Source organism: Balaenoptera ricei, chromosome 5, assembly GCF_028023285.1.
Source record: "Balaenoptera ricei isolate mBalRic1 chromosome 5, mBalRic1.hap2, whole genome shotgun sequence".
In the NCBI taxonomy this organism is placed as follows: Eukaryota; Metazoa; Chordata; class Mammalia; order Artiodactyla; family Balaenopteridae; genus Balaenoptera; species Balaenoptera ricei.
The window spans coordinates 114,307,160-114,324,135 of NC_082643.1; positions in this window are offsets into that span (position 1 = coordinate 114,307,160).

Below are 16,976 nucleotides of genomic sequence, written 5' to 3' on the forward strand. Positions count from 1 at the left end.
TAATTTACAAAAAGATTACGAAGTGGCTAAAAAACATATTTTTGAAAGTGCTTAATGCCATTATGCATCAGAGAAATGCAAATTAAAAACAGTGAGATATATACCCATCAAAATGATTAAAATAAAAGAGACCGATGATATCAGTTGTCAGTAAAGATATGGAGCAGCTAGAATTCTCAAAGCTTGCTGATGAGAATATAAATTGTTTTAAGCATTTTGGAAAACTGATAGTATATACCAAAGCTAAATATATGCCTACTCTAAGGAAAAAGCAATTCCATTCAGAGATGAATTTTTCAAAAAATGAGGTTGTATATCCACCAAATGATATATACATGACTGTTGACAGCAGTTTTATTCTTAGTATCTCCAAATTGGGAACAATCTGAGTTTCCAAACATAAGAAAATTTATAAACACATTGAGGTATGTTCATATAGAGGAAGTACATAAAGAAAAAGAAACTTCTGGTACACAGTGGGATAAATCTCAAAGACATTGTTCTGGGCACAAGATGGCATATACAAAATAACATATTATATTGTGTGATTTCATTTAAGTGCAAGAAGAAGCAAAAAATTTAAAAAAGAAACAACTAGTCTTATAGTTGTAGAAGTCAGAACAGAATTTACCTCTGAGTTGGGAGGTATTAACTGGAGGGAGGCACGGGGACTCCTTCTGAGGTGCTGGAGGTATTCTGTAGATTGATCTGGGTCGTGGTTACATGGATGTATACATTATGTAAAAATCCATGCAGCTTATGGTTAAGAATTTGCAATTTATACTGTATAGATTGCACCTCAGTTTAGAAAAACTGACAATATGGAAATGGAAATCTTACATAATGTTGGTAGAAATGGAATAATTATAATCTCTCTGAGAGCAATTTCAAAATATGATAAAACATTTTTTTATTTTAAATGCCTGTATTCTGATCCAGGAACTTTTGCTTTTAGTAACTGATTCTTAGGGGAGAATCTGACAAGTGGAAAAAATGTATATATAAGATGACAACATTTTTAATGATAGTGATGAAAGAAAGACAGAAGAACTCTAAAGTCTGGATAATTATGTTCTAGTCACAAAATGGACCACCAGCCAGGCATTTAAAATTAAAATAAAGATAAAAAAAAATTTTTTAAACTAATATTTTTGGAGAGCTTATTAAATGTTATACCTTTGTGCTATGTGTTTAATATGGATTATTCTATTTAATGTTTACTAGGAACTGATGAATAGGGGTGATTAATGTCCTTTTTTTTAACAGATGGAAAATAGAGGCTTAGTAACTTGCTCAGGAACACACAGCTAGTAAGCGTCAGAGCTAACAGTGGAACCCAGATTTGTTTGAATCCAGAGCCAGAGCTTTTAATTGGTGTGATATAGTTTTGGCATGGAATGTTGTTCATAATCTACTGTTAAAAGAAGTGACTAGCCAAACTGTATGAATCATAGCATGATTTCATATGCATAAAAAAATGCACACAAACATACACATGTGTGTGTTTAAAGTCAAACCTTGTGATAAAGATCTTGGGATTGTCAGATGATTACCAGACACTCTGCTCTCCTGTTTAGATAACTAGCTTGGCATATGCTTTGGTAAATCATATGCCAAGCTGCTGACTCTGCTTCTTTCTTGGTGTTGGGATTGTGGATGACTTCAAAAAAATATTGGGTTGGCCAAAAAGTTCATTTGGTTAGTAGATACCTTGTTCAATAAAATTCTTGGTGAAAATGAAAAATGTGTCTTATTTTTACTAAAAACCGAACAAAATTTTTGGTCAACCCAATATATATGTTTTGTTGATTTGAATTTTCTACTTTTTCTAAACTGGATGTACAAAATTGATGCAGTTAACACAAAAAGTCCCGCAGGAGAGGTGATAATGTGTTTTCATAAAAGAGTAGCCTATTTTTTAATTGATGCCCTGCCATCACCCAACTGAATGACCTTTGGCTTTACACTGAACAGTAAATGCTACTGTTTATCGAGAGCGTAATTTGTACCAAGTATCTAATAAATGTCTCTTATGAGTATATTATCCCAATTAATCTGTACCACAACAATATGTGGTAAGTACTCTTATTATCCTTAGATTGTGTATGAGAAAATTGAAGCACAGAGAGGTTAAGTAAGTTGCTCAAAGCTACACAGTATGATTCCACCAGAGAGTCTAGCTCCAGGGACGTGCTCTAAACCCCTAAATTTTACATCCCCTGCAAGCTTAACACTAGAGGGTTAAGCTTCTTGACTGTAAAATGTAGGGCCACTTACACATTTTAATATTCTGTGATCTTTAATCCAATGCTTGCTAAAAATCTATGTTTTATGTAATCAATCAAATTTTTTCCGTGCTTACTATGTATCAAACTTAGTAGCAACTTTTCTTCTTCTTTTTTTCCTGATATCAATTTCATGAACCATTTGAAGTGAGTGACATATGTGTCTTGGATATGGAATTCAGGGCATATCAATTTGTGTATATGCTGGGATTGAACCCAAACAAAGCATTTTGATTATTTAAGAAATTCTAACTTGAAAAGAGGGGCGGACAGTTATTTTTGAACCTTTTCTAACACATATTCTAATTTTTAAGTCAGTGGTTTAATATAATTTTCTTTAGTTGCTAGCCTGATTCAGAATAGGATTGAAGCATAAAATCACACAAAGCTTTTGTTTTGCAAAGCTCTCTCACAAATCACCCTCGTTTCATGCCCTAATTAATCAGTGTTCATGGGGGAATGAGAGGATATTTGCTTTTCAGCTTCTGCAGATATACTAATAGCATAGCAGGAGAATTCTGAAATAACAGGGGTTGTTTTTCATATTTGAAGCAGTTTCCCATGGATTCTTATATAATTATCTAGAAAATGCAAACCATTGTTTCTACTGGAATTTTATCTCATGCTGACGGGAACTCCCAAGATTAGAAAAATCTACCCATTACTAGGTCTTCTGAGCATACTATTATTCCAATATGTTAAATTGAACATATCATTATATTTAGAAACCCCTACCATAGTCCCTGACCCTTATAATCCACAGAAAAATGTAAGCATTTCTTTCTCAATTAAATCATTTTTTAAAGCATGTAATAAAGCATTTCTCATTGACTGAAATAAAAATAGTGTACGATTTCTAATTTAGTAGGATAGTTTAACAAGATATTGGGATCCCGTAAGGTTTAGCTAACAATCAAGTCTAAAGAGAAAGCATTACTCGATTTCTTTATATGTTATCATTAGCCCCGTAAAATTGGCTTATCGAGCAGACTCTCAAATCAAAATTTTACAGCATCATTCCGGGCACATTGCACACTGGGGCCTTAGCTTAAAGGATACTTTCATTCATTATCCAGAACTTCGAGAAAAAAAAAAAAAGAAAAGGAGGCATTGTAAGCTGTAGGGATTGCAGCCGTGGTAAGACTGAAGCTGTTGTTTTCTCTACTGGTAGACAATGTTGGTTGCAACAAGTTCCCTGGGTCAAAATAACTGCTATGGCTGTGAAACTGCCTTAGCCCAGAAAATCTAAGACAGATATGATGAAGTCAATATGATCCATAGATTTTCATATTTTAGCAGTCTGGTTTTTGCTTCTCATTTTTGAGAACAATCCTGTTTCTCAATGTAAAACGATTTACATAATTACAGATCAAACCAATCAGTTACTACCTGGTCAGGCTAAAGGTCATGACTAGCATAAGCAAGTAGCTCAGATGCAGCTCTGCTGTTAATACCTGTTCACTCCAGGCCTGCCGCCTGATTCCCAGGGCTGATTGCCCTCTGTCCCACGGCTTCAAGTAATGTAAATTGTATCTTGTCCCTGGGTAATCGAGATCGGTGTCGTCTTGTCTGTCCACTCCCTGCTGATGCCCTCTCTGTGCTACGATAATGGTTTTGGTGGGCAATCAAGGAGGATGCCTCCTTGATTCGTCTCTCATAATAGATTGTCCTCCTCAGGCAAAATTGAATAACCCCCGACATGGCCTGGAGGCAGGCAATGAGAATTCAATAAGTCTGCAGGGTCAGTGTCCTGTCATTTTGGGCAAGCAAGTAATTATTCTGCACTAACATTCCATAATAGGAGGAGGAAACTGCCATGGACACCTTCATCCTGATGCCTAGAAAAGTCACCTTAACAGGATTTTTCCTCTAATCATCAATAATTCCTTCTCCCCTTCTGATGTGATTCCATCCACTTTTTCATGTGAGTTGCACGTGTGGATTTTCGAGATGCTTTTTTTTTTTTTTTCCTTTTTCAAACATGCAGTGTCTGTGGGAAAGTTTAACAACTTCACTGCCTGTTGTTTAATATTTTCCACTTTTATGGGTTGCAGTTGTGCTGTCTATTTGCTTTTACTGATTTGTGAAAGATTTATTATAAACCAAATACAGCTGTTCTCCCCTTTCATAAAGTCAAACTATTTTGGCAAACCTGTTTTCCACTATGAAAATACATTTAAAATCATTTCCCTGACCAGCTTTCCTACCATAAGCATTTAGTTATGCTGAGCAGCTCAGGGTAGGTGCCAAAGTGGTTGGGGACTCACTTAAGGAAAAGAGAATGCATCTGCTTCAAAAATAAACAGGCAGAAGAGAAGAAATAACTTTTTTTTTTTTTTTTTGGCCTTCTGGTGGGATTCAATGTTATTATGTACAGATCCCAAGAGAAGAGAATTTTAATATCCAAAAAAAAGCATCTGTAAATTCAAGCCACTTGAGTGTTCTGCCTTAGCAGTTACATTTATGAATCATACACATTTAACTGTGTAACCTTTACCTGAAATTAATATTTTGATTAACCTTTTAATATTCTTAAGATATCGCTGCCATGTACCATCACTCCATTCACCATATATACACACAGAGAAATATTCTCATATATATGTGTATATATACATCATATATACACATATATATTTAAAGAGAACATATTCACTGCAATTAGTCAGTTTCTACTGTTCATATTTAGATCTCTGACTTATGACATTTATTTAAGGAAATGCTGAATTACCCCTTTTGAGGAAAGCAAATTTAGCACCATTTTAGTTATTTCGATTGTCACTTTTTTAAAAAGTTATCTTTTTAAATGGAAAAAAAACCCACCCAAAACCATTAAAAAAAAAAAGTAATTTATAAACCCAATCTAGGTTGCTTTTCTCTCCATTTCTCTGGGTAGAAACTATTGCTTTATTCATTGCAAGGAACCTTTATCTTCTCTCTCCTGAGATTGGTGCACAGCGAGTAATGAAGAGGCTCGTATAAGAGCAGAATAAGCACTTTCCATGACTGATTGGCGATTGATTATTGCTGGGATCTCTCCCCATGGTCACTCATCACTATGCTTTTTTGACAACCAGGCTCTATTCCTGACATGAAAAAGGTGTTTTGATCTGCATCCCTTTGGCTTGTTAACTGTGACAAAACTCAAACTGATACTGATCATGTTCAGTTGTCGATGTTTATTTGGATCCTAGAGATAGAAAAGGTTCAAAATAATACATACTTTATTCTTTATTTAGTTTACTATAATATTGGGATATTTAATGACTACATTTCTTGAAATCGTTTTCATTACCCTCATGCTTTTAAAATTTTGTTCACTATAACAAGCTTTCGACACTATTTTATCTTATCATTGCTTCTTTCAATGTATTTTTAACAATCTGCTTTAGAATTTCTGACCAGCTTTTATATGACCTTAACCAAACTTTTTACCATGTAACGTTGGAGAGGAAACTACAGCTGCTTTTCATGCAAAGCACTGAAAAATAAGATTTATTTAGAAGAATTATTTTGCATTGAGTAGAGTATGTATGTCCAAGAAATAAGGCATAGCAAAGAGAATATATTATAAAGATTATATCAAGGAAGGCAAAACATTGGGGCAATTCCTGTTTGTTTCTTTCCCCCCGAGTGATTTGAGTTAAAAGAATGAAATACATGTTTGGCAATTACAATACTTTTCCCCAAATTTTAAAACCAAAATTTACTTAAAATTAACATCACAAACATTATCAAAATATGCCTTATATATTTGCTGTTAATAAGCTCTAAATGACACGTTATTAAATATATTGAACTTTGTTTTTGTTTGTTTTGTACTGAGAAATTACAGCTAAGATTTAATGGAAATTTTATTTTTCAAATTGAATTCTGTTTCAAACTTAAAATTGAAGTAATAATCCTTCTTCCTTTTACATTCCCTTCTTTCCTTTCCTTCTAGAGCCTTTAAGACCTGTATTTACCCTTACATCATGGAGCAAGTACAAAAATTCCACTGAGCAGTTTTAATTGTTTCTTGATGCAGTCCTTGAAAATGGCTATAGCTCTTAGCTCCTGGTTTTTTTTTAAGAATAAAGTTGTCTAGTGAAAACTGCAGTGAATCATTTTGAGGCATGCATCATTAATTCTCTTTTCTCTCTCTCCATAACTATTACTTTTAATTTCTTGATTTGAATGATCAACCATTGCATTGCATTTGCTAAACTATATTGAATTTATATTTTTCAGTCTGTCATATTGAAGCTACTGCAAAAATCACTACTTTAATCCAAATGATTATACAAAACTCCTTTCCAATGTCTTGGCTTCTTCATCCTCGAGTTTATGAGGTGCTAAATTTACAAATTAGCTCTAGTATCTAAATACCTCTCTACCATTCAAGAAAAACACTCGATAATAGCAGATCTTTCTTTGGTCTCTGAGAATCTGCCTAATTAAGAAGTCTCTTCACTCTTACCTTTATTCAAATGCTGTGCTCCTGGGTTCAGTAAAACCTGCAAACTGAATGTTGTTCTGAATTCACCACTGTGGTGAGTATCAGGAAAAGACCACACACAATTTTTTCCAAGTTTGGAGATGATTTGTCCCTCTCTTTGATGAGTTTCTGCCAGACTTATCCTTTCTTGTTGTGTCTCTGCAGAATTCCTGCAGTGCCCTGGGATGTACCTTCAGGGCTTGCCAGGATTCGGGCTGCCTGCTGGCCCAGGCCCTGTTGGCAGCTGTCTGTAGGCTGCAGCCCCACCATTCATTCACCTTTGGTTCCAGTGTCTCTGTGAACTGCACGGGGCAAAAAGCCAGGGAGATTTGATGTGGGAAAAGAGGAGACCAGAGAACACAGGAGAAGTATGAAAAGAAGAATGATCCTTTTAGTATCCTCAATCCTCCTTGTCCTTCCTTAAAATATTTTTCAATGATACTATGCCTACTAGACAGTGAAGTAGGTTATGGTCATTCCATGATGCTTCTGGGCCTCTCTTTCTCTTGAAATTTTGTTTGGTTGAGGTTTGTTTGTTTTTTTTTTGGTTTGATAGAGGTTGAAAACTCAGAATCTAGAGTCACATGTCTTAGGATCAAACACTGGCTCTGTCACTTATCTGCTGTGTTTTCATAAGTGCCTCATATAATATCTCTGTGTCTCAATGTACTCATCTACAAAATGGGGATATATAGATATCCCCATTAGATGGGGACATGTCACCTTTCAAAAGCTATTGTATTAAATAAGTTAAAACAGTTGATGCTGTTAGAATGATGTCTGCTGCCTAAATTATAAACCCTTACATGCATTATCATTTGTGTAGAAGTTGACACATTACAAAGTGTTTTCTCAAATATTATCCTTTGACTCTTATAACGAGTCCATAATTTCATTTTAAGATGAAGAAACTAAGAAAGTAAGTGACTTAACCAAAGGCACATACTGGGAAAATCCTGAAAGACTTGATCCAGGTCTTTTGCTTCCAAGCCCAAGTTTTTTTCCCTTCGGACAATCTTTATCTTTCTTTGGAGACTGATTATCATTTGCTATGATGGCTTGAAATGTGAAAGACATGAAAAGCTAAATTTTGGAGAATCCTAAGGAATGAGAAAGAGCATGCAACCATAACACTCAGAAGGTGTTGATAAAGGAAAAATGTGAGCTCTTCAGTTTCAGAATATATTCATTTATTTTTTCATTTATGAGGAAATATTTATTAAGCACCTATTATTGTTAGGCATTGTGGATACAAAAACAGATAATATACTGTAACTTGAATTCAAAGATTTCAATGGAAGAAAGACACAAAGTGATTATTGCAGCCTAGCATAATAGAAGTATACATGGATATTATAAAAGCACAAAGTGGGGAACATGACCCAGAGTGGAGCATGTGAGAAAACCAGGAAAGATTATCTGGAGGATTTGGAGCAAAGGAGCTAATCATATAATTCACAGTTTTAAAAGATCATTGTGATTGTTGTATTAAGACTATATTGCAGGAAGTTAAGACTGGAGTAAGAAGAGGGAGCAAGTTGGAAGCCACTGTAATAGTTCAGGCAAGGATATACAATGGTGACTGGTAAAAATTATAATTTTCTTTCCTAAGACGTGGAAGCTTGACTATGTTTATAGATAGAGGGGTAGATCTAGTAAAAGACTGATTTAAGATGCAATTGAGAGAATGAGATCACGATAGAAGAAATGTCTAGAGTAAGTGTACAGGTTAAAAATTTAGCCATGGAAACTAATTATTGGCATGAGAGAGCAGGAAAAGGTAGATGAAAATGCTGAGAAAATTGAGAGAAGAATGATCTCATCAATCCCATGTTTTGCTTACTTGCAAAACATAGAAATGGGGATCCTGTCTTGAACTCATCAGGGCCATTCAGTGTGTTACATTTGCAAACATTAAGGTTCATGCATGGGAACAGTAGCCCCTTGATAATGTTTGGGGAGTGGTAACAGGCAACTTCGGCAAACAGTGATTCATGGCAGCTAAAACCATTGGGATGACTAGCATTGACATGGGGCAGCCGAAAATGGACATATCATAGAGCAACAAGCTACCAGACACTCAAAAGGATGAAAGAACCAAAAAAACCCCAAAAAACAAAGCTCAGACATTTAAATATTAATTGGACAACTGCATAGGCTATTTCTTTATATTATAAAGCATGATGATACCCATTATACATATGCGTAATGTATGTGAAAGACACACAGCTAGTTCAAAATATGGTCCTAATTAGAGAGAAGGCCAGAAAACATATTTTATTGTAGCTACTCTATCATTAAGGCAATGTACTCAGGAGATAGGGAGAAGGGCATAATTTTGTAATAATTTAATTTTCTGGTTGGTTGGGATGTTTCTCTTAAGAAAAAATAAACAACACAAAAATGTTTCTACTCAAGGTTCTAAATTTCTTTTTTGTAATCATCCCTAGTCTAACATCTGAATTTTTGTTTGTTTGGTTTTTGTTAGTGCTCTATCTATCTATCTATCATCTATTTCTTTAAATAGAAAAAAACATATTTTTTGAGGAATGTAGGATTGGGGACATATTTAACTTGGAAAAGATCAGAGATTTAGGAGCTAAAAGGCAAATCATTTATGCACAAAATATTAAAGGCACAATTTGAGGGAGTTTGGGGTAGAATTATCAGCACGTAGAGAAAGTACATGCTAGGGAACTGACTGTTTATCAGATTACCAATATGTGAGTGCCTAGAATTCTTCACCATAAAACTCAGTCAGTAAGTGACAGGTTTTCTCCTGTTTTCTTCTCACTAAGCTTTGGAAGCTAGGCATATTACTGCTTCCCTTTTTAGAATAAGAGGTATTGACTTTTGTTAATGTTGCTTTGAAAGAAGGGCATTTGGCATTTTTTCCTTTGGTGTTCAAAGTAGATTCACATAGAAGGTAGTGGCATCAGGAGATTATATATATATATATATATATATATATATATATATATATATATCATCATCCTTTCTCTGTGTTGTAGACCCTGTTTGCTGGGCAGTATAAGAGTGGAGAGCCAGAAAGAGCAAAAGCCTAAGCTAGACGATATTTTTATCACATCATCTCTGGCTCTCTGTGCACAATAATAGAGCTTCTTATGTACCATAAAGGGACATGTATGAATAATTTCTTGATCACGGAGAACAACATAGGGCGGCAATATCCTTTTCTGGCTTATTTGGTATAAGTTTCAATAATAGACTCCTGGATAGATAAGTAACAGAGAGGATATTTTCCCATTCCATGCTCAAGAACTGAGCATGCTACAGATTCTAACTCTGAGAAAATCTGTGAAGGTGAAGTGCAGTTTGCTATGGGAGCACACAGCCAAGATTGTTGAAAAAAATATACATTTATTTTTGCATCTCTGGCAAAGGTCATGAGTTCAATATACACATATATGGTGGATTGAGATCCTCCATTCCATAGTAGAGTAAATACTTCTGCGTGTACTAGATTTGAAACAATGGCAACAAAGATATTTAATGATGATATTATCTTTGTATACGAAGACAATGTATTTTTGTTATATTTCAAGCGACATGCCAGATCTATAGCGCCTTTCCTCTAAGAATTCTCGTTCATAATTTTGACAAAGAGAGGTAAGAAGATAGCTTCTTCAGATGAACTGTATAAGAAAGGAAGGAAAAAAGAATTGTAGAAGCAACATTACATTCCAAAGTCTAGGGCTGTATTCCCCCTTGTACATACATTGTAATTATATACTGACCTTTGAGATCAGTGTCTCGTTACTTACGGGATAATATGATTAAAGTATACGTAACAAGTATGTTAAATTATTTTAAATGCAATTCTAGTGGAGAAGATCTGTGTAATTGCTAATTCCGTTTCGTTCTAGTGGCATCTGAGATAACATCCCTTGGGTCCAAGCTTACAAACTAGATAGACTAAGGCTCTCCCCACACAGAGGCCACTTTGATTTTTGTTGGTTTTGCTTTCCCCATGACTGGTTTGCATGGAGAAGGAAGCTTGTGCCTAGTTAGAAAACACGGAGGAAACACATGTACATCTTAAGGAATAATTTGTGGCATTTACCTAATTCTTAAAGAAAATGTTCTTTATTGTCTTGTTTGGAGTAAACCTTGCTCTTCCTCTTTCCTCTCTGAAACACGAAGATTAGAACATTTGAATTGCTTTTTGTTTGGTGTGACCTACCTAGTTAGTCTTATTTTGAAGTTTGTACATTTTGATTGGGGCCTTAAGGAGTGCTTCTAGTGGGCCAGAATTTTGTGGCTGATGATCCTTTGAAGGATCATAGAACTTTGTCTGCTGATGGAGAAACAAAAAACTGGCTGCGAGGAGACTGTCGGTGATGGTAATGTGAACTTCAAGGGCCCATCTTAGAAGGGATTGGAAGACTTATGGGGTCCAGAGACAAAATTTTGCCTTAGGGGCAGTGGTATAATGCAAAAAGGAAAGAATTGTGCTGGAGACAAAGACAGTGGGGACTAAAGCAGTAGCTGCTCTGTTGGTAGGAACTTCGGCAAGGGAAGATAGTAAGCAGAGGGGTGCCTAGTGTATGACACGAAGCTTAATGATTCATTCAAGTCAAGTTAAATTCTTATTTCTAAATGTTATAAGAATTTTTAAACTTTGACATATTAAGTAGAATTAACTCTTGTTTACTTGAAGCATGTTTTTAATAATAACTGATAATGATGATTATATTTACTGTGGATGATTTGTTTCATCCATCATTCAGTTATTATAACAGATTGCCAATGGAAGTTGAAAATATAATGTATTTTTATTTCTCTCCACGTTTAGTATTGATTTAAAATAGCTGTCAAGTAGCTATAAAAATTTTTGGCCTTTATATTTTTCCAATCATTTAATAACCATGATGTTCTGAAAGCATGTTCCCCTTGTTTTCAATTCTAACTTTCTTCTGTAATTGCTTGGGCAAGTGTCCAGTGAACTACTAAAGAGGCTCTTTGATGAGGAAATGAGCCTTTTATCCCAAATTTCACTCTTAAAGAAGGAAACTATGAGTTAGCGTCATAGAGCTATAGAACTCAAACTGGAGAGTCAGGTGCTCTGAGATTAGGCAAGGTAAAGGATTTGTTTTTGCACCCATTCTCAGATATGTAAGGAGCAATGCAGAGTGCTGTTTCAGGCGAGTACTCTAGAGGCTGACTGGATTGGGTTCCTGACTTATATTTACAAGCTATGTAGTCTTTGCAAGTAGCTTTAATTATTAAAGCTCAGTTTCCTCATCTGTAAAATGTGAATAATATCAGTGCTTATCCCAAAGAATTGAAGGATTAAGTGAAATTATTGACATAAAGCATTTAGTTTGGCACCTAGGTCTTGCTGTCAAAGATCACATTTACTAAGCTTTGTGAAGGCAGACCTTTTTGTTTAGTTTATCACTGGATCCTCAACACCTGGAACAGTAATTGGCACATAGTAGGCAGATAGTATTTATTTGCCAAGTGAATAAATGAATTTGAAGAGGCAATGATCAGTACTTCTGCTGAGTTTAGAGTAGTGGAGCTGGAAAAGACTGTATATATTATTAGGCTCCAATTTCTAGCAGGAGTTTAAGAAAAATCCCCAATGAGGAGAAAGTCGCTAATGTAAGACAAGTTCAAGAAAGTAAATCAATCAAGAACTAGGAATGGGTACATTTAGTGGGACACAAAAATAGGCAAAAAGTTTTTCTTTCTGTGTTGAGTGCTCTTCTAGCTTCAGTTCCTTTTCTGATTATCTTCCTTTCTGGAACACCTTTCTCTGTTTTACTTCTTTCTCTAGAATCTATAGGCATTCCTGGCAGCCTCGTTTACTACTGCATTTCTCATTTTGAATTTATCTTGCAGGTAACAAGGGCAGGTAAAGGGACCATGGATTTGTACTAAAGGAACTAGCTAACTATAGCCTTTGCTTGCTTCCCAGTATCTGTTGGAATGTGTGTCCTCCATCACCTCATTATGAAATAATATTTGCTTCACAAAAAACGCAGGTCATTTAAGTGCCCAGGGCTGTCAATGCAATAATAGACCCATATGTAGCACAACCTCCATGTGCTATAAAGTGTCTTCATGCTGACTGACACTTTTTTATTGTCTCCTATGCATAAACCACAGAGCTAACACTATAGTGGAAACTTCAAGAAACTTGAAATCTCTGACCTCAAGAAGCTTATAGTCTGTGGCTACTAATCTTTAAAATATGATGGGAAATTGAGTTGCTTTATCTGGAAACTCGCAAAGTTAAAGTAACCTCAGATTTGCCCTTAACAGAGACTATTGTACACGAAGGTCATACAGATTGATTGATGTGATAGTTCATAAACTGAGAGGAATCCCAAAGTTTTCTTTCTTTTCTTTTTTTAAAAAATATTTATTTATTTATTTATTTGGCTGCTCCGGGTCTTAGTTGTGGCATGAGGGATCTTTAGTTGCGGCATGAGGGATGCAGTTCCCTGACCAGGGATCGAACCCTGGCCCCCTGCATTGGGAGCCCGGAGACTTAACTGCTGGACCACCAGGTAAGTCCCCAAGAGTTTTCTTAACTGAAGACACATATTGGTCATGTCTCCTCAAATAAACCACCACAAAAGCTATGCTCTTTTTTGAGTAGGTTGTTGTACTTATCTGAACATTTGCAGCATTTTAACTGAACCAATTATGTTGTTTGGTACTGTTTCTACCCCCAGTGGAGTACTAAAAACATACTAAGCTCTCAATGGTCATTCACTTATTCAACCAACACATAATAATTCAGCACATAGCTATTATTTGTTAGACACTATATAGAAGCAGGGTATATTGCTGAGATAGACATCAGAGACCCTACCCTCATGGAATTATAAGGGGGAAAAGTAGACACTAAATGAAAATTGCATGATTAATACATTAAAATGTTGATAAGCACTATAAAAGAGAGCCAGAGAATTCTATGAGATTAATCTGATTAAATCTTGCTTTAAATGTTTTTTTTTCAACCCAGTTTGTGGTGTGTACTTAAGTTATGATTAATATGAAAATAAAATAATTTCTACACTTGCTAAATAAAAATACTAATTTTAATATTCTGCTAAATATGTGATTTCCTTACTTTTACCAAGATATTGCCAACATAATTGGTGAATCTCAGTTGGGATAGTGATCCCAAACTGCTAGTTGAAACAGACCTTTAAAAAATATGGTTTGGAAAAAGAGCCCAGTGGATTTGGCTATGTAAACACATGTAAGGGTTGAAAGAGCCACATCAAATAGACTCTGAGGCCAGCCAAGCCACTGAAGACTTCCCCAAGTCAGCGGTGGGTCAAGAAGGATTTGCATTTTCATTACACCTGTGCTCCGTCTGTTGCCACCTTTATATCTGCAGCCTCTGTGTTTGTCTCTGTCTCACTCTGTGTCTCTCACACAGATACACACAAGCACCCATTTAAAAATTGGTTACATTACTAAAAGGTTTTTAAAAACCATAATGAATAGCTACATTTATCTTTGAAGTTTTTGAATTGAATACAGGTTTAATAGTAGAAAATATAAACAAATCACAAAAACAAGTAATTTGATTTATTTTTCTGTTGCTGTACAAGTTAAATAAAGAGAGAAAAAAAGAATAGTTATTGGCAGCTTTAAAAGACACACTTCTAATGGCTAACGTAAAACCCATGCTAACTTTTCATCTGAACAGCTGAATTGTGGAAATACTGTTACTCTGAAGGAAAGGAGGGGCGAGGGTCTTCTCTTCATTCCCTTCAGTCTAGGAGTCCACATTGTTCACAAATGCAGTCACGGATTCAGGGCCCGAGGGGACTGGGAGGGAGGAACCCGATCCCATCTGACAGTCTCACAACACATGAAAGATATGATGGAGATATGTGAGACAGATGATAGGTAGATAGATAGATAGATGATAGATATACAGATAGACAGACAGATAGATAGATAGATAGATAGATAGATAGATAGATAGACAGACAGACAGATAGATAGATGGAACAGAAAGGGGAAATCATATGGCAGTAACTTTTTACTTCCTAGAGGATGAACTGGTTTTAATTCAATAAAGTGAATGGAAACACACAAAAAAGAAATGCCAAATTAACAGGAGGGCCAAAAAGGGAATGAAGAGGAAAAAAAAAAATAGGTGAGGGGAGGAATCATTTTTTTCTCCCTCCCCCTGTTAAGACGTAAAGGTCATGCTGAATGATGTCTTTGTGCCCTGAGCTATGGCTGAGCCAGAGAGCTGGAAGGTATAGGAGTTGCAAATTGATAATCTTAATTCTGACTCTGTCACTCATTTATCCTTCCAAATAAAGAGGGAAGATTTTAGAGTCAAGTTGGCATGAATGAAACTCTGTAAAAATGTCAGCTTTCTTATCCATAAGATAGTGATCATACTCTTTGTTCCAATATTAACTCCTCACTCAATATATATTTATTGAATCACTTCCATATGCTAAGCAAAGTTCAGGGAGATGCGAAGAGAGCAGTGAACAAGACAGACTAACTTCTAACTTCATGAAGCTTACCTTCTACTTGTTATTACTGGAACAAAAGAAATGTGTATGCAGAAGTCCTCCTGTATAAAAGTTATGCAATCAATAATTTCTTCCCCCTCAGGAACAGTTTTATAACATGACAATAAAACCGTATGTACAACATATTACTAGTAACTTTTATCAGTATAGAGCCTATAAGGAGTATTTTTAAGGAAGCTTTAAAAACATCTTGATTCAAAATTTTATTCTTATCAGATGGCCTTTGAAACTCTTTCTCTTAAATCCGCATAAACAGGCATTAGATCTGCTTAATGAGTTTTACCATTCATCTACCCAAGCCTCTATTTCATTTTCTATATCTTACCATTTAAGTTCTTTGGACTAGATGTTCCAAAATTTGTGTATATGTTTAGCATTATCTCTCATTGCTCCAGAATGTTAGTCTTTGACCCTAGGTGACACCGTTCACACCCAGTTCATTCCAAGCTGTGCACATATCCACGCTGTTTCTCCATTGGGAATGTCTTTCTCATACCCATAGCTTATTCAAATGCTACCCATGCATCAAGATCCTGTGCACATCCTGTATCCTTTGTGATATTTCCCCAGACAGATATAAGTGTGGCTCGGATTACTTCTTTCACTGCTTATGGCTACAATGACCGTATTTCCTGAACCATACCCATGCTATATATGATTCTGTTTGTTCCCTAATTATAGAGTGCTGTGAATTGTTATTTAATTTTTCTCCTATCTACTTGGTTAGATTGTGTAAGCTCCAGATGGGCACTCAATACTGAATGGGTAAAAAATTTAATCAAGCAATCAAACTGCATTTTGACTATCCTCTCATGAGGATAATTCATATGTCATTAACTTGTTTTGGTAATTAAGGTGGTGGATGAGTTATTGTTATGGGAGGGTAATTTCTGGCACTTCTCAAATCACAGCACATGCCAATGTATATATTACTTGATCCGGGAATAATGACTGAGTCATATAGGGATGTATACTAAGAAAGTAGTCTTCTGGGTGTATCCAGGAAAACGTGTACCGTGCATGCTACAAAAGTTCCTGTGAAGTCCTTGAAATGCTTGCCTCTACACTCTTCTTTTGGTGAGTAATGGAGAGATGAAAACTCATGATATACAGAAATAAGTAAAACTAGTAAACACTGCCCTCAAATGGGATTCTGGCAACCAATCAACCTTATTATGTTTTATTGAAAGCCAAAATCATTTATTGCATCACTTTCTAAGAGAACAAATGGTTTTTAATAAGTAATGATTAAAAAACCAGAATAAATAAAATACCCTCAATCCATTTTGATGAACAATAATCGTGAAAGAGGAATGGCAATTACTCAGTGAAAGGTGGAATAGCAAACTTCTTTTTTCCCTTTCTTGCTTGTCTCTTTTCAGCTATGTCCTTATGTTTCTTCCAGATGCATCACTAACCTGCATTCTGAACTAAATCAATGTAACTAGCAAAGTGTAAAATGCTGGGCCATTATAGGGATGATCTTTGTTCTGCCATAGCTGACATCTAAATTTACTGATATTGATATAATAAGCCATTTTGTGTTTTCATTTGTATAAACCAAATGTGTAGCTTAGCTTATTGATTTTGTAATCAAGATATAGTTTACCGAAGTATTTACAAAATGAACTTGTAAACACACGTTCTTTACTCCATTCATTAATCCAG